We start from the raw sequence: 26,152 nt of genomic DNA on the forward strand, positions 1-26,152 counted from the left end.
GCCAGAGGGGTTGAGGGGGAAAGGGTTTTGCATGCCACTCTTATGCTTGGATTGCGACGGCCTAAAGAAGCCCACAGCACAGGTTAAAAGAGCTAACCTCATTTCCCAGCTGCAATGAAATGAGGGGCATTGTCACAATCAGGTTCAGCAGAGACAGAGGAATGTCTTGGTCTCTCTCTGTGTCTCTTTCTCTCATGCACACACATGCGCATGCATCCTCTCTCCCTCTTCCAACATGCAGCTTGCACAAGAGGCTCCCACGAGGTTGGCACAGAGCTGGCTTTACTGAGAGAATTCCCTTGTGGAGGAAGAGAGACTTATGCCTGTTTTGCAACCACTTGATGCTGGTTCCATAATCCTGGTTTCTGATGTCTGTGTTGTGTGTTGAAGAGTGACAGGATGGATTTCCTTAACGTAATACTTACCTTTCATGGGTTAAATGAAGTTATCACAAGGAGCAATGGAGTTCTAAGTAGTCTTAACTAGCTTCAAGGAACACAGTCCTGTCTCCAAACAAAACCTGTTTCGGTCTTTTTCAATTAAATAGACACAGCTGCAGGCTGGTCTAAATAGCAACAGTGTGTCCATTTTTACTGTTCAAAGGTTCTTCAAGCTGCTAAGAAAATAGCTAGTCAAGTGGCCATCTATATAGTCTATTCAGCAATATAGCAGCGCATCTATTCTCAAACAGTTAACCTCTTGTTCATTGGCGTAAAATAGAATGCTGTTAAAACATATCTAAGAATCTCAGGACCGTACCCAGAACTAATAAAGTGAAAACTGTCATTGTCTTGAATGATGTAGGATCAAGGCCTTAATCATCTCCATGGAAGCCAAAGAATTAGGGTGTCAAAGAAGATTATGATTGTGTGTGGGATAAGTGAACTTATGAAAAGGTGTCCTTCAGGGAAAAGAAAATAGAAGTGAGAGTAGAGAAATATAGAAACCATACTAAAACAAACCATCAATTCAAAATGGAATGTATTTAATGTTTTAAGTGGAAAGGGAACTTTTCCATAAACGTACTACTGCCAGAACTTTAAATATTGAAAAACTAGCAGACAAATATGAAGCATATAATGTTTATATTTAAACCATTATAACCACAGCCTCCCAAATGGCTTCAAATTGAGTACAATTTGCTTTGCTTGCCAACTATACTGTAGATGAAGGTAGCTGTTAAGTATTGGTGGCATATTAACATCATGAGGAAACAATAACAACAGATTCCCACACAGTAAAGATAAGACAGTAAAACATTTATTGCTAGAAATGACACACAGACAAAAATGTGCTGAGATAACTTTAAAGCTTTGTCTTAAAACGAGACCTAGAGAATATCTGAGTCTCAACTCAAGACTTTTGCTTGACCACCCCCCCTGTATCTAGCACACATGGATAAGATCACCCGGAATTTGGAAAGCAAGGTGGGATGAATAATAGAAGAGTGAGTTAAGAGCAGACATTTCATTTGTGTTGTGAGCCAGATGCTTGGTGTTAGTCAGCTACATTGACTTTAATTGGAGCTACATCAATTTTCTTTGTCCAGATTCTCAGATGCTGTAGTATTCTAGTTTTTACTTTTGGGCAGATCCTTACAACTACTTCTGAAAATGGTGGTGGTTGGGTTTGGGATTATTTTTTTGTCTTTTTCATGTCTTTTGGTATGGGGTTTCTGGCAATAATGTTTTATTGTCTCATCTTTATTGTCTGGAGATTTGTGTGATCATTGTTTCCTCATCATGTTGATTTGTCACCCAGGCTTAACTGCTGCCTTGATCTGCAGCATGTATGTGCAGTATGTAGAGGGTAATTATGGACCATTTAAAGTCAGTTTGGGAAGCTGCAGTTGTAATAGGTGGGGAATGTAAATGCCACATTCTCCGTATTTTACCCATGTCTGCTAGTGTTTTCTATATTTAAAGCTCTGGCAGTGTTTTCATTGCTTTATAAAACCTGGTTTTGAGGAGTTTATAACTTGGCCATAAAAACGGTCTCTGCAATGAAACTTGGCTTAGAAAGCCTCAGTCTGGGTTATTTTATTTTATTTTTTTAACACATTTTTTAAAAGGGGCCTATTCTTTCTTTAAGTGAAAGGAGGTTAAAAAGAGTTTCAGTTTCAGTTGCTTGGTAGTATGTCTCTACCTGCAACTGTATTTTTAACTAGGAATTTTGATGATTAGTAGTTTTTCACACCAAAAAAATGGTTTAAGAAGTGGATGTTTGCTTTGGCCAGTATCTATTTTTCCAGAGTGCATTATGGATCCATAAGGTAAAATTGGTTTTATTACTGACACAAAAAAAGTCATTAATATTGTCAGTGCTACATATTATAGTTGATACCTCCCAAGATCTCCAATTTAACTTAATGTAACTAAAATTCAAGCAGTAGGATTTGCATTGTGACTTTCTCTGAGTAGCAGGAAATGTATTGGGATTAGTGTGCTTACACTGTCATATGTTCAGAACTTACCCTTAGTTCCTTATTTGGCCATCTTGGGAAGAAAGTTGAGGAAACTTAGTAAATATTGCACAAGCCACCTTATTAAGCATCACTTGAATTCTGATACTTGATAATATCTTGGCATAGGTAAGGGCAAGTCATGAATAAAAAAATTCAATTACCAGGGCAACTGCACCTCGGATACGGCCTGGTCTCCTGGATTACACGGCCCTCTCTGCCTCAGGCTGTCACTTCTGTCTTGGTGGTATCATGTAATTCATCATTCATACGGGAAATACCACAAGCAGCTCTGATTGTCTCGTTTTTCCCTGTTAGAGCAGTCCTTAAAGTAAGACTTTTTTTATTGTGTTGTATAATTATAAAATTACAAATTGAATATGAGCCTACAGTGTGATGCAGTTGTGAAAAAGGCTCATATTCTGGGATGTATTAAGAAGAGTGTCGTATGTAAGACATGGGTGATGGTTGTTCCGCTCTACTTAGCACTGATGAGGCCTCAGCTGGAGTATTGTGTTCAGTTTTGGATGCCACTCTTGAAAAACGATGTGAACAAATTGGAGGCAATCCAGAGGAGATCAACCAAAAAAGATAACAGGTTTGGAAAACCTCACCTCTGAGGAAAAGTTTTTTAAAAAATGGGTATGTTTAGTCTTGAACAAGTCTAGAAAAGAAGACAGAGAAGGGCCTTGAGAACAGTCTTCAAATATGTTAAGGGCTGTTATTAAAAAGGACGGTTATCAATTGTTCTCCATCTCTGCTGAAGGTAGGAAAAGAAGTAACCAGCTTAATCTGCATAGTGGGAGATTTAGATTAGATATTAGGAAAAAATTTTATTAGTAGGAGGATTGTCAAATACTAACATAGGTTACCAGGAGAAGTTGTGGAATACCTGTCACTGGAGGATTTTAAGAACAGGTTAGACTAACACCTGTCAGCGTTGATCTAGGTGTACCTGGTCCTGCCTAAACAGGAGGGTCTGGACTAGATGACCTCTTGAGGTCACCTCAAGCCCTACATTTCTATAGTTAGCATGAGCAACATATGATGGTAGGCGAAGAGAAAACTAGCTTAAAAATTCCTCTTGTACTTTTGGTAAGCTGTTTATAGATCTAGGAATACAAGGTGTAAACTTCATCTTTTTAATTAAATCAGGCCTGCTAATCAAAGACAGGCACCCATTCTATTAATTTTAACATGTAAATGTGTATCCATCCATCCATGACATGACAGAACATTCATGTCACCAATTAAACTCTAGCAGTGGGAAATATGCTAAACATTGCTCAGTATCTGATTCAGGCATGTAAGAATTGGTTTTCAGTTTCACACTGTCTTGTTTCCTTCAAACCTTTTATTTAAGTCCTAAGTCAGTTAGATGAGCCATCCTGCCCAGTCAGTGTCCATTCTGTGTGCTTGTACTGGATTTCAGAGATGTCAACCTCAATAAAATGTGATTATTGACTTCAGAGAGTCAGAATACAAGAGCAAGAGAAATTGAAAGATGGCAAATTCACAATTGATGTAAGGAAATACTTTTTCACACACCATATAATTAGCTTCACTGTCACAAGGTCTAACTAAGGCCAAGAGCATAGCATGATTCAAAAATAGGATTCAGTGTTTATCTAGGTAACAAGAATATCCTGTTTCATTATAGTCCATTTTAAAATATATATAAGTAGGATACATACCTCATGCCTGAGGGCTTAAACCAACCTGTAACTATTGCAAGTTAGTAGGAAACCTTTGCCCTGAGAAGTTTATCCCATCACTGCCTACTGCAGGGTTTCTTGCATGTTCCTCTGAAGCATTAGTCCTGGCCACTGTTGGAGACAAGATACTGGGTAAGAGGGACCACTGTTCTGATCCATTAATTCCTATGTCCCTGTGCAGTGTGAAATCTGGAGCACATAATTCCATTCATGCAGGATGATATTTGTAGGACACCTGGCATGTTAAACTGGCAGGTAGAGAGCTTAAGTGTCATCACTGGATAAGTGTTTCAACAAAGTATTTTTTGGGTTTTTTATCTGCTGATAAGGATACTATGACATCTGGGCACAGGGCCATCAAAAGGGCAAACGAGAAAGAAATACATAAATACTATAGTGTAATGGAAGCTCGCTCTTCAAATCTTAGAACTCTGAATCAACCACGTTTAGGGATGGAATTGCAATCTGATAAATTTGACCTAATCATCCACTCAATGTGCAGTAGCAGTCAAAAAAGCTAACAGAATGTTGGGAATCATTAGGAAAAGGGTAGGTAATAAGAGAGAAAATATCGTATTGCCGCTTTATAAATCCATGGCACGCCCACATCTTGAATATTGCATGCAGATCTGGTTACTCCATCTCAAAAAAGATGTATCTTTTCCAATTCCAGTATAGAAAAGGGCAACTACAATGATTAGGGGTATGGAAAAGTTTCCAGATGAGGAAAAAGTAATAAGACTGGGACTTTTCAACTTGGAAAAGAGACAGCTGCGATAGAGGTCTATAAAATCATGACTAATGTGGAGAAAGTAAATAAGGAAGTGTTACTTACTCCTTGTCATAACACAAAAACTAGGGGTCACCAAATTAAATTAATAGGTAGCAGACTTAAAATCAACAATAGAAAGGATTTCTTCACACAATGCACAGTCAACCTGTGGAACTCCTTGCCAGAGGATTTCTGTAGGCCGAGACTACAATGGGGTTCCAAAAAGAACTAGATAAGTTCATGGAGGACAGGTCTATCTTTGACTATTAGTCAGGATAAACAGGGATTGCTGTTTGCCAGAGGCTGGGAACGGCCGACAGGACGGATCACTTGATGATTACCTGTTCTATTCATTCCCCCTGAAGCATCTGGCATTTGGAATACAGACTATTGGGCTAGATGGATCATTGATCTGACCCAGTATGGCAGTTCTTATGTTCTTAATCTTCAGAGCTCATCAGATGTTCATTTTTCCGTTAGCAGAAGTATATTTTTCCTTTTTACCTATAAAGAATTTTAGTTTGGTTAGTGTCTGTTAGGATGGGATGGTGGTGCTGATGAAGTTTTATGGATCCATTATTAAACACTCCTAAGAGTTTTTCTTCTGTTGAGACAGGTTTTAAACAATTACAGGACTGAATTACAGATCGGAGAGCAAGGACACCAAGGGCACATTAAGCTTTAACTAACAAATCATGCATGAAATGCCATTTGAGACATATATCAGTATTGAAATTGACAACTATATTCAATGTCTATTGCCTGGGCTTATTTGATAGTTACACAGTAACACTCCTTTTGCAGGTCTCTTTGTGGGTAAATGTGTGAACTTGACAGTGTTAAATAACATACGAAGACATTGTTATAGTAGATTCATTTTTCAAATTCTGTGATTCTCCTATTATGAAAACTGATTCTGAGGCAAAGCTTGTCCATCAAGATCATGTAACGAATTTTAGTATAAAGCATTGGAAATTACTATTGTTGTTGATATAACATTTGTATTTCAGTAATGCCCAAAGGCCTCCGCCAGACTAGGCCCCATTGTGCAAGGTGCTGTACAGCCTTATAATCGGTGGCAGACCCTGCCCTAAAGAGTTTATAATCTAAATAGAGTGCCTTGCATGTTGATGAGTTCCAGAGGGGTAGCAGTGTTAGTCTGTTTTTAGCAAAACAGCGAGAGTTCTGTGGCACCTTAAAGAATAACAAATTTATTTGTGCATAAGCTTTTGTGGGCAGAAACCAACTTCGTTGGATGCATGAAGTGGAAACTTCAGTTTGGTAGATATATATACACGTGCAAGGATGGGTGAGTTACATCACAGTGAAGAGGGCGAGTGTTAAGGGGGTTAATACAATCAGGATGGATGAGGCCGTTCACAACCGTTGATGAGAAGGTGTGAATGTCAAAAGACAGAACATTATCTTTTGTAATGGGCTAGCCACTCCCAGGCTCCATTCAGGCCTAGTCTGGGAGTATCAAGTTTGCATATGAGTTCCAGCTCTGCAGGTGCGCGCTGGAGTTTGTTTTTGAAGCTCTTTTGTTGAAGTATGACAACTTTCAAGTCTGTTACTGAGTGTCCAGGGAGATTGAAGTGCTCTCCTACTGGTTTTTGAATGTTACCATTCCTGGTGTCTGATTTGTGTCCATTTATTCTTTTGTGTAGAGACAGTCCGGTTTGGCCGATGTACATGGCAGAGGGCATTGTTGGCACAGGATGGCATATATTACATTAGTAGATGTGCAGGTGAATGAGCTCCTGATGGTGTGGCTGATGTGGTTAGGACCTGTGATGGTGTCACTAGAGTAGAAGTGGGTTTCTGCCCACGAAAGTTTATTCCCAAATAAATGTGTTAGTCTTTAAGGTGCCACAGAATTCTCGCTATAATCTAAATACTTAGCAGTTACAGTGCTAGAACACCAGTGTGTGTATATATAAGACTTTATAGACCTATATTAAGCCTCACATCTCTGTGAGGTAGCTGAGAGCGACAGTAGAACTCAGTAGATCCAAGAGCTTATCCCAGGCCTAACTCGGCTCCCATTGAAATCAGTGGTAAAACTTCCATTAACTTCAGTGCAGTAGCAGTGTGAGGCCAATGATGAATGTTTTTGGAAATCCCAGCGTTTGCTCAGGATCATACAGGAAGTCTGTGGCAAAGCTGGGAATTGAAATGAGGTGTCCTGACTCCCAGTATTATACTTTGGTCACCAGGTCATCCTCTTTCCATGAGGCAACAGATTAACATTTTCTGAGTGGATGATCTTGAAGCTAGTGGATATGCATCTCTTAAGCAGCTTACTTGCACATGGATTTATTTCATGAGGTTGGGAGAGCCTCTGGCCTGTGAGAGCACATTCCTCCTACAGTATTAGTTACACTGCTAGCGTGCAGCAGTAGAAGGTAATGCTTGCTACATACATCATCTTAACTATCTTTAACAGCTACCTTGCTGCTTTCTAATGTTTGTTTTTTATCCCATTTGCCTAATAATTACTTACAGTACAATAGCTATATTGGAAAGCTTCATTTAAACCTGGTGGCCACTAGAGAAGAGGAGTAGACACAAGGTTAAAAATAAGGTCCCAACCATGCAACTCACACTGTGTGGGGTTGAAGGCAGGTATGTTTGAGAATTCTTGGATGACCCATCAACACAGGTGATATACATGAATGCCTACGCACATCTATTTCCAGCAGCAGTCTTTTAATCACAGATATATTTAAACTGAGTAAAACAGATTTCACAATATAAAACAGATTTATAGTAAGACTAGATAATTAGAAGTTATCACACAGCTCTTTATAAGCAAGCACGTTTATTCTTGAAGTGGAAGGAAGTATTAGAGAGAAAACACATAAGAAAGAATAAAAGTTCATGTACACCTGCTAAGAAGCTTACCAGAGGTCACCCATCAGTCTTATGGGGCCTCAGCAGGCCCGAGTCCTGCCAATCCTTCCCAGGACAGAAGGTCCTGTCATTTTGCTGGAGCGGAAGGAAGGCCTGGATTCAGTTTAAACTCAGGCTATTCATCCAAGAGTTGTTTCTTTCTTTGTCTGTTGGTGTCTGGAGAATTGAGTTTGAACTAGTTTATACAAGTCTCTCCAGATGTGTATGGGGGCAGGAGGGGCTACGTCTGTGGTGGTGTTACAACTTCAGTGAATTTGCCTAATCATCCTTCACTGTTCTGAGTTCCTGGAGGAGCTGTGGTCACCCTCCCCCGTGGAATTACATACAATCCCTGGCCCGCGGTGATACATAAACTTAATACAGTAAGAGCTCCCAAAGAGATTGCAGGAAATTGCCATCTCTGTCACAGCTGCTCTGCACATTTGAAAGAAAAATGCACAGCCACAGTAGAGAGAATGCGGTCATGTGACGCTGTGCTGCAATTGTCGATCACAGTGAAATATCATGATGAGGCACCATTTCAGTTTAAATTCATAATACCTGAGTTTAAGTGATAGAAAATGGCATCCCTATGCCAACAATTGATAGAAAGTATTCATTAGAGTTTAATGTTGGGATAAACATAACACAAAATGTCCTCCTGCAGCTCTTGAACTTCTTACTTGCCTTTGCTATAGCAGTTTGTTGTACTGTATTGGCAACGGGTCAGGACCAGATCCTCAGCTGGTGTAAATTGGCATATGTTAACAGAACTGCATTACACTAGGTGGGGACCTGGCCCTTAGATTTCTTCAGAACTAAGTGGACTATCTACCCCCTCTATCCTGGTTTTGGATGGGTGCAGGGGTCTAGTAAGAAGGTTCAAACTAACAAGGATTTTTCTGAGACCTTTCATGTCTGTAGTGAGTAGTTATCTCCCTTACCTCTTGACATGTGTACAGCTTTCTGACTTAAAACGGATTCTCACTTAACCCCTTTCTGTAATAGCCATGTCACTTTTTTGGTGCTGTTTGCAAGTTTAAACATTTAGTCAGCCAGTGGGGTCACTTAATCTAGGAAAGTCTGCCTTATACGTATCAGCAATCACCTGCAATAATACTGTACCTTTGGAGACTGCACTTTTGGGAGGCTTTTGCTTTTTGCTGATATATATGCAATCTTATAATTCAGATGCTAAACTGAATCTGGATGACTGAAAAACACTCTCACATACCCCCCAAAACTAGTAGACCATTCACAGATCAGAGACAGTTACATTAGCAGCAATTTTTAAAAGACAAATATACGGCCATCAGTTAGAAAGACAGTCTCCCCTTTAAAAAAAAATACTTCTAGTTGTTCTTTGGCAGGCGATAATCGTCCCTGGTTGACATGCCTTACAATTCAAACATTAGGAAATTCCTGAAACTGACACTACTAACTGTTCTGCTGAAAAGAGGACTCTTGTCTTCTGCTCACATGATACACTGGTTGTGTCCAAAGTGTAATATTTAATTGCATTTTCTTAATCTTTACCACTGTATTGCTAAGCTTTCTAATACCTCAAAATACCAAATCTCAGGCTTATCCTAATTAAAGAATCTCAATTTAATCCATATTGCATGACAATTCAATTTGTTGATTGCTTTTTCTCCCCCCTCTTTGTGAAATTCCCGTCAAATGTATTAATTCAACATGATGAATCCTGTATTCAACCCACTGGAGTGAATAATTAAAATTAGCTGATAAAACTTTCAGCAGAATTACTTTGTGAAATTGCTGAACAGATGTGTCATTTTAATGAAAATCCACAGACAAGCGCCTTCCCCCCTCGGCAGGATAAAAATATTATCCCCACGGCACATACTTAATTTGGTGGTAAATACACTCCGAGCGATTGCTGGAAGGGAAGAAAAAGCAACTTGTCACACTTAGTAACTTGATTTTTCCCCAGCATGCAGTAACAGCTATCTACAGTAATTCATAGTGCTCTATTGTTGCTATGAGTCCCAAAGAGAACTTATTAAAATGCAATAATCTCCTATTTAAACAGAAACAATAACCATTAAATTTCCTGTGGATCCAAAATTGAGCACAAGCCCCATCTGGTAAGAGTGATTAGAGACCTGATGAGGGAATTTAATTTGCAACATTCAAAGACTAAATCTGAGCAGATCTTGTCACCTGGGACTGGAGTGCTGCTTGCTGTCTTCTTAAAAATCTCGAGCTAAACTGAAAATGGAATGTAGAAGTGAAAATGTTACCCAGGGGCCAACCTTGACAGGATTGTATTTCATTATGCGTCTCCAACAGGCTTAGTGATCTGCATGGAATTCAGGCTTTGGCGGGATACCTCCTCTACAGGGCATGTACAATGCTGTCACTTCCTGTGATGCTGAATTAATCATTAATGGAGTCTCTATCCCGCACTTAGACTTCCTATTACCTAATTTGCATTGTTTGTTCAGATCACACCAGCGCTTCTATCCCGGTAGAAGGCGTGCTGATAATTCTAGCATACCCCACAAGCAGCACCTCTCACCTTCCTTTCCGATTTGTTACGTTTTCTTCCTTCTCCTGGCAAAATTACACTGGAATGAGATCCTTATTACTAAGCCTGCTTAATAGCATGCAACAGATCGCCTGTCGTTTGGAGCTCACTTTCCACCAAGGCCTGCCGAGAGGCAGAATGTGTAGGTGTATGTTACAGATATTCAAGATCGAAACCTGGTGATGTGCTGACTCATTTTTTTATTTATTGTTTTTAATCTTTAGATTTTGGTCAACTTGTTTTGTGCCACAGCTGTCAGTTTATGAACTGTCATATGCTCCTATTTAGAAACCTGTTTCTAATGACAAAGCTCCAGTTCACTAAAATGTATGTTGCTAGGGGGATAGCCAATGTGTGTGTACATCCTTCCCGCATCAGTGTTGGTGCGCAGGGTGGAAACCAGTCTCTTCTATTTCTGTGTCATTTACTGCTGCTTCCATTTACTCTGTGGTGTTGAGATTGATGACTCTGCCTTCCCTGCCAAAGGTGATTCTTATGGTTTTCTCTTGGGCACCCTCATTTCCTACCACCAGTTAGTATCCACTTGACAGCTTCATGCGGGAGTCTGTGTATTAGCATTCGGAGTACGTGCCCCAAATATGTCCTGAACTTCCTTCTGATTCTGGTAGAAACGAACTGTAGATTTGTGATTTCTCAGATCTTAGCTGGGGATGACGTCTTTCCAACCAATGCCCAGAATCTTTCATTGGCACTTATTTTCAAAGTCTTCTGGTTTTCTGTCTAATGTTTTGGTATATCTCCAGCTCTCAAAGCTGCATGTTAGCACCAAGATTATGTTGGAATTGAAAAATCTGTTTTTTTCTGAGGCTGTATATTTTTGATTTTTCATATGTGGTTGAATTTAGTAAATGTTGTGGATGCCTTTCCTTTCCTTGATGATTCTTCCTTCTTGAGGTCTCCATTGGCTAATATGGTGCTGCCCAGGTAGATGAACTGTTCTTCTTTCTTGATAGGTTTGCCTTCTCATATGGTGTTACTGCTTGCTGTCTGCATTTCAAGGATGTTTGTTTTAGCATAAATGATTTGGAGCCCCGTTTGGCCTGCTATTTTTGCCAAGTTGTCTGTCTTTGTTTGTAACTTCGTTTGTAACCAATAGGATAAATAGAAATAGATAGAAATACTGTGCTGGCTCAAAGGAAAGGTTTCCTTCCTCATCCACGCCAGTGACTCACATAAGCATTCTAGATTCAGAAAATTCTTTAGTTGCCTCTTGAAAAAGAGAGAGAGAGAGAGAGAGAGAGAGAGTCATTTGAAAGGTGCAATATTAACAGTGCTGGGGAAAAAAAGGCCTTTGTTCAAACAAACAGGGCAGGTAATGTGGTGTGCTATGCAGCCTTCTCCACACCGTCTCTCCAATGTTGACCTTCCAAAGGGCCAACTCATGGCTTTAGAGCGTCTTTTTCAATTTCTGTGCCCATTCAGTCAACAAGGATGCCCATTGTCAGACTCTGTGGTGGCGTTTTGCTGACACGCACACCTGTCCATTAGCAAGTGATGTGAATTGGATGAATGTGACATAGTTCACAGAGTAGCTGCCAAATGGTAATGACTATTGACCTGGTGACTAAAGGTCAAAGGTACTGTGTCTAATTATCAGTCCCTTGATCCAGCTAGTCCACTATTCATTAGTTGTCTTAATTGTTGTAAGATCATTGTTTCATGACTTGTGATCCTCTAAAATGAAAATCATGCATTTTTTAAATTGTTTTTGCCTTCTCAGACCTAAATGCTACTGAATAAAAGGGATCTGGGTATCGTTCGAGTAAGGATACTGTAAAAAATAATTAAAACAGTGTGCAGTGTTAAGGTATCAAATACACTTGAATCTCTCTTTCAATAAGGTACAGAGCTCATGGGCCTCCATCTTTTGTGATGGAGCCATAACTGCATACTTTTCTGTGTTTCGTTGCACTCGGCATTGTCTGATGTGTTCTGAGCTATGGGAAAAAAGATGAATCTCAGAACGCTGGGCCAGTTGACGATCCTGTTTCTCCCATTCCAAGCCATTCTATAATGCTAGGCGTTCCTAGACATGTACATCCTGTATGTATCACGTGTGGCTGGGGGCAATTAAATCATAGATCAAATGACTTGAGTTCTGACTTCAGCGGGTTGGAATGGAGTACTTGTACGGCATTGCACAAATTCCCCTCTACTGCCACAGAGAAGTGTAGGTTGCAGCTGTTTGTGCTGGCCTGGCCCCTTACGCCACAGGTGGGGTTCATCACTGGGCAAGAGCAGGCAGGTTTTCCATCATTGCCCTTCCATGAGGACTCTGACAGCTAGAGGGAAGCTTCCCATGCTGCAGTGGACTCCAGAGCAGCCCTGCTGGGGAATGCCTCTTTAGCCATCGGAGCTGTGTCCTTTCTGTGGCCATAACTGATCACTTTTCAGACTATGCTGGACTCTTCATTGCTCCAGTGGGGGAGGAGATTGCGGTTACTTTGCACTGGGGCCCTGCAAAAACAAGATGAACCAAGGATGGACTAGGCCCATTGTCCGCTCTCATTCTGGGAGTCAGATCATTTGCCTCTCTCAGAACAGAGCAGCCAATGAGCTAGAGCGTCCTGTTCGTGTATTTTAGTTGTAGTAATTGCTCTAAAAGGGGTGGGGGTATGCCCCTGGATAAAAAAGCGCTTCCTACTTGCTTTCAAACTATTTTCTCTAAATAAAACTCTTTCATCTTCGGACTTAAATATATTTCAACCTCAATTTGGGTTCTTTCTCCCTCTTTACACTGGACCCCTCCAAGAAAAAATAAAAAGAAGTGAATTTCTTAATAAGCCCCAGTGGTAATCAGAGGCAAAAGACAGCAAAATGCAACAACTCGTAAATTATTCCTTAACATCTTCAGGGAATACTTAATGCACACAAGGTCAGGGCTTTGTAATGTTAATTTAAGAGTTGTAGGAAGTGATCCATCTTTCTAAAGTGCAGCACTGCCATCCCTGACAAAAAGTTTTTGTTTCAGAAACAACTTAAGTCCCTGCACACCTAAGGAAAACAAACGCTGTCAGATCTCTTCATCAGATACAGTGGCGAGGATGCCACACTAAATATTAAGTAGTTATTAGAGGGGGCAGGAAATCCTGGTTGCCAGTTTTCAGAAAAATTATTAGCTCCGTTCTTGGATTATTATTTATTTGTTTCTTTCTGGATCAGACAATATATGGAAATTACCCTTGACTCTACTGTGGCATTGGAAAGGTCACAGCGGTGGATGCAAAACCCAGAGGTAGCCGATTGCCTTCCACACATTCAGCATTATATCTCTTGCCTATTTTACCCTTAGGCATCTTTTATTTCTTGCACAGATGGCCTCACTCAACCCTAACAAAATGTTTTAAGCTGTTGCATAAATTAAAATGAGGCCCTTAAACACAAAAGTGCATTATTTGTTCAAAATAAAAGGGGGGTGGGGGAAGGTAGAGAGGACAAAACGCATGCAGAACTCTGCATACTTCTATGGAAACTTCTGGAGTCAGCTTAGCTGCAGAGGTAGTTATTTATGTTTTAATATGGCATAGTTTGAAATTAATGCCGCAGTTACGTCAGGTCACAGAGGAGCAGACATACGCTACGTCTGTATGGTACAATACGTGCAAGTAGGAGCAATGGTTACAGTTGTTCAAAAACTTTTCTATTGAACAATTTCCCATCAAAAATGCTGACATAACAAAATAATATGTTTTGAAGGAACGTATGGATTTGGTCAGCTCTTCGCAGGAAATGTTGAATTTTCATTCCAATTCTGGTCAAAAAGAATTTTTGAAATGTTGGAATGTCTTGTGGAATTGAAATTCTGAGTTTTGACCAACTCTAGCAATGACCAAGATTTTCAGCATTGACTAATGATGTTGGATGCCTACGTTTTTGAATGCTCAAGTTGAGATTTTCCTCAAGTGCCGAATTCCCATCTTCTGAAATATTAGGGTCATTTAAGGTGTCTCAATTTGGAGACACAAAACCAAGGCGCCAAAAATGACTATTTGCTTTTGAGGATGTTTTACTATTCTCTCTAATATAACTAGCTGTAAATCAGTGAGCAAACAAACATAACCAGGCTTATTTGTTTCTTTATTTTTAATTCAGCTTGCCGACAATTGGATTGAAAACACACCTATGTAAACTTCTGCAGCTTGTGTGTTGGTGTGCAGATTAATTAGGCTGTAGATACTGTCAAACTGCTTCTAGCAACCTCATTCTGCAAGTCAACTGTAGGAAACTACTCTAGTTTTGCTCTATAATCCAAGGGACCTCCCTTTTGGGTGACCGGTGGAATTCTGCTGCAGTGATGTAGTCTTGGCATTTTCATACCATTTTCATTTTGAAAAATTCCAACATATGACTAAGCTCCCCAGTCAAGATTGTCAAAGGAGGATGGTGGTTGCGGGGTGAGAGAGTGCTGTGGAAATGAAAGGCAAACATGAGATATGAAGATGATAGACATACAAATGAGGGGGAGGTGTGTGTGGAGGAGAGCTTTGATTGAAAAAAAATTAATTTTGAAAAAATCTGAATGCTTTCATGAAAATTCTATTTTAAGAAAACTTGGTATATTTAATTTTTTTTTTAAACAGAACCAAAATGCAACTATCTTTAGTGTAAGTATAATCAAGGGAGAAATAAGTGAAATATAGAAATAATGTTATCTGCTTATCATTGATATTTAAGACCTTCTCACGATTTCTCCCAGTGGTTTCTTATAGATGGGATACCAGATGGCTGATAGAATATAGCCCTGCATGTGAGCATTCTGATGGCCACTCAGAGTGTGATCCAAGAGGACAGATCTCATTGAGCTCGGTGCTTTCATATTAGCCCCTTCTGTATCTCCAAGGTGAGATAATAGTGTACGTTAGGCGTGGTTCTGAATGGCACTGAAAGACTGTCAATGGACAAGCATAGCATTCAAGTGCAGCAGGGAAAGGAAACTGCATCAGGTATAAGGTTGTTGAAGACTTTTCCCCAACCCACCAGAGGAAGGAGGAAATCAGGAACCAGATTATGACTCTGTCTGGTTCTGTTCCTTAGCAGAACTACCACATGTTGCCTCTGACTCTTATCTGTTAGCATTATAAGATTGCTCCAAAACCAAATACCCCATCTTGCAAAATTCTACTCACCCTAACGCTTTTTTTCATCTTAATCATTATCATATGAAGGGCAGGCAGATAGCAATTGTGTTTGGGTTGCTGTTGTGATTTTTTTTAAACTTATTTTTATTGTATTTTGCAAGCCTGCATTTCAGTTGTATGTTGTGTTGTTTTAAGTTTTGCCCTTGCATATTTTGGTAGAAAAATTAGATTAATATTTCGTTTCTGGTTTCATGCTTGTCCTCAGGCTTGAGGTTTTCTATCTTCCTCTAGGCCAGTGAATGTGGAAAAAAGGTGCGGGTCTCTTTTAGCTAATTAGATGCATTCAGAGCACTCAGTTATGCTTAGTCTCTTAACGAATATTTGCCAAGTGGCAGCAGGATTGATCAGTGCATCTATCCTGCAGAAACCCAAAAGAGAGGAAGAAAATGGCTTTGGTTGAATTGTTAAAATATTACTGGACAGTCAAAATCTAGATGCTAAAAGAACAGAGTCTGCATTATATTCATTACTAGGTTACAATACTCTGAAAAATAAATTGGTCCAATTTTTTTTAGACGTTTAGGTTGATATTTAACAATAGTTCATTTAAAACTCCAACCAGCTAAATTACATAGAACAGAAATCTGATCTTTTCAGTACTGATACAGCTTTTTGTTATAGCTGTTCCATTTGTGGCGTAATGGATGTGTGGGACGCTAATGATGTGGTCTCTAGGTGTTGTTTTACTACACGGAGTACTGATAATGAGCTCCGAGTAATAGGGTATGAGTCCCAGAAGATGAATTCTGATTACCTTTGTGGCATTGTCCCATGTATATGCCCCCTTCTTCCTTGATGTTTCTGAAAAGAACATTTGGATTTTGATGAGGATATTGTGTATTTGACTTTTAATTAGATTTGCAGTATGTTGGGTTAATAAACCATGATTCTATTTTTTCACCTTTTCTTAAAAGATGTATTCACAGAATTGTGTATTAAGAGGAGTGGTGGAAACAGTTTGCTACTCTGATTATAAAACCTCTATTTATTGGTCCAGAGGGGGCAAATGTTGCCCTATATTCAGTAATAATCAGTAAACAATGCTTAAGTTGTAAGGAGAATGGTAAACTGCAGCACACCATATAAGTACAGAGAGACATCCTCCAAGGGAAATAGCATGATAGCTTTTAAATAATACCTTACAGAACTTTCTAACCAATAGGACCTTTGCCCTTTTATAAAAGCCCTGGGACTTATTCAGTTTGAAAGGCAAATAGAGCCTATTCTGTTATGATCTCTGCATTTTGTAGCTTTTTTTTTTTTTTGGTAGATTTATTATTCTTCCTTCAATCACTCTCCTTTTCCTTTTCAGTCCATTCACCAGGATGAAAAAAAAAGGGATTTTGCAAAAATTTCATCTGAAATAAAGGCGTTAAAAATATGGAACTTTGGATCTTGTGCTACTGATGTGCCCCCTTTTGTTGGTTTTGTTTTGTTTAGCAAGCTACTGTGCCAATTTAATATGGGTCTTGTTACATATTCAGCTGTAATCTAGCTGCCATTTTGCTTCCGTGAGACAATGATTGGTTATGGCAGGGCTGTAATGTGTTGTCAACACAGGTTACTCACTACTTGTTGGCAGTGGCCTAACATTGTCTGAGACACAGTGTCATTGCGAAATTGTTTGACAATGTTGATGCTGCAGTTATGTTGAGCAGTAACAACTGCAGAGGTTGAAGAAGGGCATGCAGCAGAAGATGTGTTCCGGGGGCAGTGATGGAGAGGGAATGCTAAGCAGGAAGCCGCAAATGTCATCAGAAAAAGTTTGTTTGCCCACGATTGTTGTTGTGCGTTTGTTTTAATTGTCATTTTAATCAGTTGCTGGCAAAAAGGTGCTGTGTTGACAACACCGCAGACTAAAGTTGTCTTTCACAAAACAGGCCGAGCCTAGACAGCAGCAATGCAGGCATTTGTCTATAGCCTCATTCATGTGTTGCGAAGGGATTAAGCTGAGAGAACAGTTGTCTTCTTGGCTCATTCAGTGCTTCGCCTCTTTGCTGAGGGTGCCAGCGATGGTGATGGTTTCTATGACATGGACAACAGTCCTTTGGTAAATGGACTGAGACCTCCAAACCCATTTCATATAGATGGTAAACTCTGATGGCAACACTTTTCAGTAACTCTGGACCTGGGATGAATTTCAGCTGGTGACTCAGAGGTGAGAGGCTCAGTATCCCATTACCAATGCTTTCAGCCATCCAGTCCCTTCGTAATGAGATTATCTTTAGGTGAGCAGTGTCATTGAACTACTAAACCACAGATGATTTTTAAAGTCAGAAATTAGCTTGGTTCTGGGATGTTGAGTCTTTTTTTTTTTTTTTTTTAACTTTAGGGTGGTGGTAAAAGTTTGGAAAATTGACGAATTTGCCTCCAAGTGCTGTACATATGTTTAGGGCCGTGAAGATTTAGTCAATAGACGCTGGTTTTAATTTTCTGTGGTTCTTCCATTGCCATTAGGTGAATTGCACATTTTCCTTTCATTTTCCTGCTGGGGCAAATTATACTCAAATAACAGGATACGGCCAGCTTCAGCAGAAGTGCTTTCACAAGACTCTGTGTTAAATGTTCCTAATTATTGAAAGGGTAGATGACTACCAGTGTGAATTCACTCAAAGTCTGGGCTTCCAATACAGCAGAGTTTAATTAATACCTGATATTTTTAATTGAGGGGAAATTGGATTTCATTTATATTTTCAACAAATCCTAAAGCAAACCTCAGCATTGTGCAGTTTATTTTGGCAGCATGGTGACACAGGTGTATTAAGGTACTAAAAGTATCACAGGTTATTTTCTATATAACCTTAATTTGTCTGCCATTTAATTTTCTTTTGGTTACAACAATCAACTTTTTTTTTTTTTTTTTTAAAAGAAAAAAATGTCCTAGAATCTTTTATACTGAAACATGAACATCTGAGTTGTGATTCTAACAAATGCAGGTGTCCCCTTTAGGTATGCAAACTCGCATCTGAGTCTGTGCAAACATGTGTACTTACAAGTGCATAATTGCACATCCAGCCATTCAGTGGCACATACATTTACTAGTTACATGCAAATGTGGGCATACTGTGCTCCCTGTATGCCATCACAAATGTATAGGTACAACTCTGGTGCACACATGGAAGTGTCCCCGTCAGAATTCATCTGGCATTTTGATCCAAGGACAACTGATGTAAATATAAAAACTCCATTGGCTTCCATGAACTTTGGCCAGGCTCATGGTGACTGAACTTTGTGCGGCCAAAGCCTTTAGTCTTGAATGACTAAAAGATGTTGGTTTCTGTTTCCAAGATGTAAAGGCGCCTCTTGATTTCAGTGGGCACTGGTTGAGGCCCATTTACAATATCGAGGTTAGGTGATGCTAAATATGTGTTGGTGGTCAGAGCAAGGTCGTGTTAAGGCAAAAGTCTCATTAAAACACCACATCAACCCCCTAAAAGTCCCTACACTGGAAACACTTACATGCTTGTTACACTTCACACACATGAATAACCCCACTGGCTACTCACATGAGTACGTTAAGCATTTCAGTATAAGGAGGTGCTGAACAGCAGATTTCTAAAAGAAGACATGGATTTAGCCACTTTCTCAGATGATGTATTTCATTAGACACAGTACATGTGGCACTTTGGATTCTAATGCTGCTATCAGCATTATTACATTGCTGAGCAAGCCATTCTGCTGCTTCTAATGAGTGTGGAATGGGTTCTTCCTTTCCCATGTATCATCACACCCACACCGAAACAAAAGTGAAGTTCTCTGATAAACTTCAGATCCTACCGCAGATTGATCTCATCAAAGAAGAGATGCACAATTGAACTGACAATCAGTGATTGGCATCATGCATAACTCATTATTGTGTCAAGGATTTGCCATGTCCATTGAGAGGAAACCATGTGCATTTGGTTGACACTGAGCTTAATTCATTTCCCATTGACAGTTATGCCAAATCCTTATCTCATCAATTCTTGTGCCCAGTCCCTTGCCTGCATGCCAAAGCCCTGTCAGAATAATGAGTTATGCCTAATACCAATCATTCTGTGGCAGATGCCTCCTGGTGTGGCCATTTTGTACAACTGGGAGTTTGAGCAAAATGGCAGGGCTGTGTGAATATAGCGTAGTAGAAGCCCTCCAGTAGAGTGGTACAATGCAAAGTGTTATCAAATGGTGTCCCTAGTATTGCAGATTTCCTGGCAGCATCTATGAAGCAATGAAAAATGACTTTTTCCAGATATGTTCACTTATTTTGTTACACATTTTTGTTATCCTCAAATTAGGGCCCAAATTCTGTTGGTAGAAGTCCTATTTCAATTAAATATGCCATCTAGTGCTGTCTTCTATTTTCTTTTTTAACGGGATAGACCTTTGTGGCAAACTCTGTTATGTGTTCCAGTTCCTGACAAGGGGCTGATCCTATAGGTCTTATTCAGGCAAAACTTTCCATAACAGTCTGACAGTGTTTGCCTGCAGTACCTCACCGCGTTAACAGGTGCTGGCCCTGCCAAGAAAGTGACTCATTGTTGCCCTTGCACATAAATGAGGTGGGAGTGGCTCTCTAGGAAGGGAAGAACCTGAGTGTGGGCTGATCACTCCTAGGGGAGGTACCCTGGGTTCAGACAATGCTGGGAAGAACATGTGAGCTGGAGTTCCTTGTTACCGAGTTCTTTATTAATAAAGTCAAACCTCAAAAAGGAGGAAAGTTCACTTTTCCACAACGTTCTCTAGGAATGTTTTAGAGCAGGCTGGGGAATGCCCTGCTCAGCCCTTTGACTTCAGTGGGTGTTTTTCCTGAATGAGGACAGCAGGATGAGGCCGAATGTTCAGAAACCTGCTTCTGTTCCAAGTGTCTGTGGTACATCCCGTAAGCTATCGATGCTTTCCTAGGGGATGTGCTATCGTGTTAGACCTCGACCCTAATGAATATTTATGGAACATAAATGGGGAAATTGGTGGGTTCCCTTGGTGGAAACGTGATTTTGGTATTTTTAAAATAAACTTAAATAAGGTCAGAATTTTTATCCTCTAGAGAGAATTTCACGTCTGATTAAATAGTTTACATAAACTTAATCTTTTTCTGCTAGATGCATTATAATCTCAGATATTATTCATGTAGCTATTCCTCTGTGAACCATAAAATGTTCATTTCTTCAAAATGAATATGAAGCTCAAAGCATTAGTGGTCTTAAGAGCATAAAAAGTTTATTGCTTTGTGCTTAACATTTTTCAAGTAACTTTCGAAAGCTGAAACAAATTTTGCATTTAGATTAATGGAAGATGTTTTCCATTTGAAGGAACTAGCAAGAGAGCAGCAATAACAAAAGTCCCCCAAGGTTAAAAATGTAGTGCTTTTGATTTTTACCAGAACTGTGTTAGCAGAACAATCATTTCTCAGCATGGAAAGGTAACATAATTGGTCTATACAGTGGCAATATAGAAAAGGAGAATGCTTCAGAGAAAGCTAATATGGCTCTACTTAATAATTTCCTTCAAGAGCCTGAATTTGAATGTATATTTCACCCAGCTTGAGGCAAACAATTTGTACCCGTAAGTTCTAGTGGAAGTTACCAGGGGGTCATGCAATTTATTTTAGTTCTTGAAGTTTTCAAAACTGTGCAGAACTAAAAGCATCACTTGCATTGTTTCACCAGTAATTTGATCCAATTGAGCAATATTTCTCTCTTCCCCCCTTCCTCTATTATGTTAATGCTAGTAAAAAAGAAAAAAATCTGTCATATCACATTATGACGGAAAAATTTTCTCCAAGTAGAAACTGCTTTTGGAGTTTAAACTACCAGCCCTTGTTTGAATATATCAGTTCTTTGGCATTCTTTTGAATCTGGGGTATAATGCCTGAGAGTTGACTCTTAGTTTTAAAAAGACACTTTGCAAGGTGGGATTCTACAGTTCCTTCCAGATGTGGTACTAGTTCCTGATTTAGGAAGGCATCTGTATTCAGGTCTGACTTAAGGGTGTGCTTAACTTTAAAGTTAAGGATGTACTTAAGTGCAGTCCTGAATAAAGATGGATTAATATATATGCTGAAGAGCTTTCCTGAATCAGGGCCCAAAAGCCCCTGATTATGGGATGGATTCCATGTCCATAACTCCATTGACTACAATGAATTTTCATGGGTAGAGTGACACCTGCCTAATCACCAGACTTTTGGAGAGACATGCTTTTGTGGGGTTCTCTCTCAGGCATTTTTACTGTCTGTCTCCTAAATCTCCCTTGGTTGCAGTGGTTGGAGGTTTTACATATGTGAAAGAGACACTAAATAAAATAGAAGAGGAATAACGAGTTCAGTCCAGAAAGTCTTCAAGGAAGACTATTCTTGAGCCCTATTGTTGTCTGGACTCCAAATGGAACTGATAAATCCAGAGGGGCGGGAGGAGGTCAAGAGGCTTTCCAATTTCCCTGTTATCAGGTGCTGCACATGTGGATCACAGTCTAGTTACAGTCCAGAAGTTGGCAGCTTAGAGAGGATTGATATATCAAACTACTGATGATACTTGCTTACCTCAGACCATATCTGTGTACACCTGCTTGTGGAGAGTCCAACTTTTATAGTTAAATATCACTACCCTCCATTGAAGTACAAGAGGAAATAAGTTAAGAGTTGTGATGAAGAGACTCTAATATGATCAGCTTTCAAAATGCCATTTTCTAAAACGTCAGCTGGTGCCTTGCTCTAATTTAGGGAATCCCTCCTCTTATTTCTGTCGGTCTTGCTAGTTGAAATCAGAGATGGGACCCATGTAAAAATCCCTGAATATGAACAGCTCCAAACTCCAGATGCACATTTTGTGACTTGAACTTAATTTTAGTCCAAATGGAACTAAGTTTATCACCATCAGGAAAGTAAAGGGTGTACTTAAATGTTTCTTTATGGCAGTGTCTGAGCGAGACTAATATTTAGACAGGAACGGCTGTACTGGATCAGACTAGTGGTCTGTCTAGGCCAGCATCTTGTGTGAAAATGACCAAGACCGGATGGAAGATACAAGATTTCCTGCCATGGACAATTATGGAAGCTTCCATATGTTCATTAGGTAAGTTTCCCACAACCCCTTTCAATCAGTGGTTGACATATGCCTGGAAGCATAGGAGTTCATATCCCTCATAAATTTTTTTCTACTAATTTCTATAACGGTGAATGTTCTCAATATTTTTTTTTAATTCTTTTTTAATCCTAGTAAGTACTCTGGCTCAATTCTATCTCGTAGTAGTGGTTCCCACAGGTCAGTTAAAAAAGTTCTCTTTTTATCAATGCTGAATATGTTGCCTTTCAATTTCATCTGAAGTCCCCTTGTTCACAGTAGGAGATAGTAGTTCAGATGGCTTCTGAGATAGTATTTCTGTTCTCCTTCAATATAGATAATTAGTTTGCTAGGCAACCCCTTCTCATGCCTTGCTGCTTTATGGATCAATATTGCACTGTTGAAACCAGTGCGACTTTTACCATCAACTTATTTGGCAACCGGAGCAGGCCCCTAATGGGTGAAACCACCTTTTCTTCATTACGTGTCAAAGATAGCTGCAAAGATTTTTCAGAAGCAAGGTAGAAAGTGCAATAATTTCAGAAATCATCCCTCCAGTATTTATCAACTAAACTGGTATGTCCTAATGCTGAAGCCAAAAACAGTATTGCTAGAAGTCTGCATTTGGGAAATATTGCTTTTGGTTTCCCAGCATTATGGGGTTTAGAACCCTTCCCGGACTATAATCACATGTGAGTTTTAGAGCTCTAGTTTTAGTGACACGATGCAGTTGGTTTACTGTGCTGGGTTTTGGGGCTTCTTTTTCCTTTAAGAGGCTGTGATCAGAAAAACATGGCTTGAATTTCTTTAGCAGTGTGACAATGAGAGAGATAAGTAGATGTGACAGTTATGAATGATGTACTGTCATGCACTTCTGCGTTCAGACTCAGATAAATTGACACTGCTGTCAAACACAAGCTATGGAGAGTAGAGACCTCTGATGAACCTTCTAATATGGTAAATGGGAGTCTTAATTCTTCATTAACTGGAAAAAGGAGATTTGGCCATGTAATTTTCTCCTTGCTGCCTGTTTTAAAGATTCCAATAACCCAGCATTTACAGTTGACTAGGCAAGGATTGCTTTTTCCTGTGCTTGTGACATGCAGGCTGTGAAATCTAAGGAAGCGCCGCTTAAACACAGACTTATTGCCTTGGTTATCTTTAATGACTTTGAAATGTATTGGCCTCATTATGGAACAGTGCAGTTATCAATTCCTCTAATTAGGTGATGTGGTCCCATAAGAAATTTAACATTAAAGTGCAAAAATGAGTTAGCAGAATCAGTTGCTGGCAACCAGGGTGTCAGCACTGAATTTAAAGCAACCAGCACTCTTTTTCTGTGAGGATATTTGGCATCCATTTTATTCAAATTCAAATGCAAATAGTGATTTTAAAATGTATTTCTTTGTACCTATGCAAATAGCTGTTTATTTAGCTGAGTGTTTCTTTTCTCATTGGACGTACATCCCGTGGTTGGAACAAATGTAAACAGAGAAAATTAATTAGCATCTGAGAACAAGGTCCATGCACTTATAGATTATACTCTGCATTTGTAAAGTGCCTTTTAATCTGAAGGTTTCAAAGGAATTTATACATATTAATTCATTAAAGCTTATCATACCCCAGTGGGGTTCTAGAGGTTCTTTAGGTATCCGTCTCAATTTAAAGATGGACAAATTGAAGTACTGAGCAGTAAGGTCATGCAGTGAATCTATAGGAAAGCTGGAAATGAAGCACAATTGTCCCGGCTTAGTCATCTGTTCTACTCAATCCCTCCCCTTTTCTTCTGGTTGCTTGTCCATTCTCTTTTCCGTCATACAGTAAGTGCTGTTGGCAGCTAACTTATAACGGGCTTGCAAAAGGCTCAGCAGATTCTTCACTTCTGTTCAGAATGCATTAGGTCGTGTTTAAGGAGGAATATAGTTTGATGGCCTTGTAGATTGTGCTGTTTTTTTGGTATGGACATGTAGAAAAGCAAGCAGGAAACGTTTTGGTTCTTGGTGATGTGCATCATGATTACACTGATTGTTTTGAGATGAAAGATATCTCACATTGACATGAGCTTGTAGGTCTTAAAAGGCTATGTGCAAGGCTATTGAACACCATTTTTGAACGTGTAGAGGGTAGAGTCATCTGCAGTCATGAGGGAGGCCATGTAATTTTAAATGAAGCTTTTGTTCAATTTTCATTGTTAAGGAACTATAAAGACCTAGAGTCAAATTTGCCACTGGCACAAGCGGGTACAAACCCAGTGAAACATTGGTGTTTGTTTATGTAAATGTTTTTGCTATTTATGTAAGTATTTATGCTATAAATTTGGCCCAGAGTGCTGAAAATACAATAGATATTTTCTGCACTGACTTTTATCTAGTGGTTTGTTGGCCTACTACGCCATCTTGGGTCAGTTGAACTGTATCATTCAACATTTTTCCTTACCCAAGAGGACATTATTAGAGCCAGGCAAGAATGGTGGTGACTTGATTTTCCCCTTCCCTCCACTTGCCATTCTTCCCCTACCCCCAAAAAAGAGGGACCTGTTATTCAGGACAGCCTGTCAGAAACTATGATGGACATGGGTAGGCCTAGTGGTCAGAGCTAGAGCAGTCAGGCCTTGTGGTTGGAGCCAGAATCAGGAGTCCAGGGCGGCCTTGGAGTGTGGCTGGAGCAGGACTAGGAACAGGGCTGGAGCAAGAGCAAGGCTGGAGCAGGCTAAGGCCTGGGGAGTCTGTTGTCACTGTCAGGTCGGAGTAAATTCCAAGCCTTGGCATGACGTTGAGCAGACTGAGCTGCTATTCTGCCTATTAGGCTTATATGCTTGGTCTGGGAGTCATAAGGCCAGTTCCTGGCTTGTGGAGTGGCTGGAACCTAGCACAGGAGTGACTCATCACCTAATACAGCCAGTGGCAGCAGTGGGAATTGGTTATAGCACTAGCCTACCACTTGGGAGACCCAGGTTCAAGTCCCTGCTCTGCTACTGATTGTGACACCTTGGGAAAATTAGTTAGGAACAGATTTTCAAAGATATTTCTGTATCTCGTGGATATAAACAGGTTAGGACTGTTGTAAATCCTCCTAGAAGCCTATTTGCATCTTCAGGCACCTAAATACCTTTGAAAATCTGGTCCTCAACATCTGTGCCCCTCAGTTCCTGCTCTGTAACAGCGGGATAAGAGCACTTCCTTCCCTCCCGGGGTATTGAGAGGATAAAGATTAAAGATTGTCAGGCATTCGGATGCTACATAGGTGGGGGCCATATAAGTATTAAGAGATAGATAGATAGATAGGAGCGGCAGATGAAGAACTAACTTCAGCAGTTTTTTGTCCCTCCGAGCTCTACTCATCTTCTCAGCACCTTCTGTAGTGGGAACTGAGAGAACAGGCCTGGAACCTGAGAGTGCAATTTCAGAGATGACGCGGAGGTCAGGAGTCTAGCTCTTGAAGGCAGTTCTGCCGGATAACTGCATGCAGAGCTGTGGGATTATTAGATGGATCCAGCACCAATTCGATAGAAAAGCAGAAGGTTAAGGAATTGTTAATGCCTTGTACCAAATAGGCATGAAGATTTTGT

At 39.9% G+C, this 26,152-nt stretch overlaps 1 protein-coding gene across 10 annotated transcripts in view; it reads left to right on the top strand.

Moving 5' to 3' along the window:
- AUTS2 (activator of transcription and developmental regulator AUTS2) overlaps nucleotides 1-26,152 on the top strand; it is an 881,418-nt gene that overhangs the window by 491,536 nt on the left and 363,730 nt on the right. The gene's annotated exons all lie outside the window — the stretch shown is intronic.

This window comes from Emydura macquarii, unplaced genomic scaffold (genome assembly GCF_026122565.2).
Source record: "Emydura macquarii macquarii isolate MOO-44397 ecotype Brisbane River unplaced genomic scaffold, CSIRO-AGI_Emac_v2 contig_450, whole genome shotgun sequence".
NCBI classification, from domain to species: domain Eukaryota; kingdom Metazoa; phylum Chordata; order Testudines; family Chelidae; genus Emydura; species Emydura macquarii.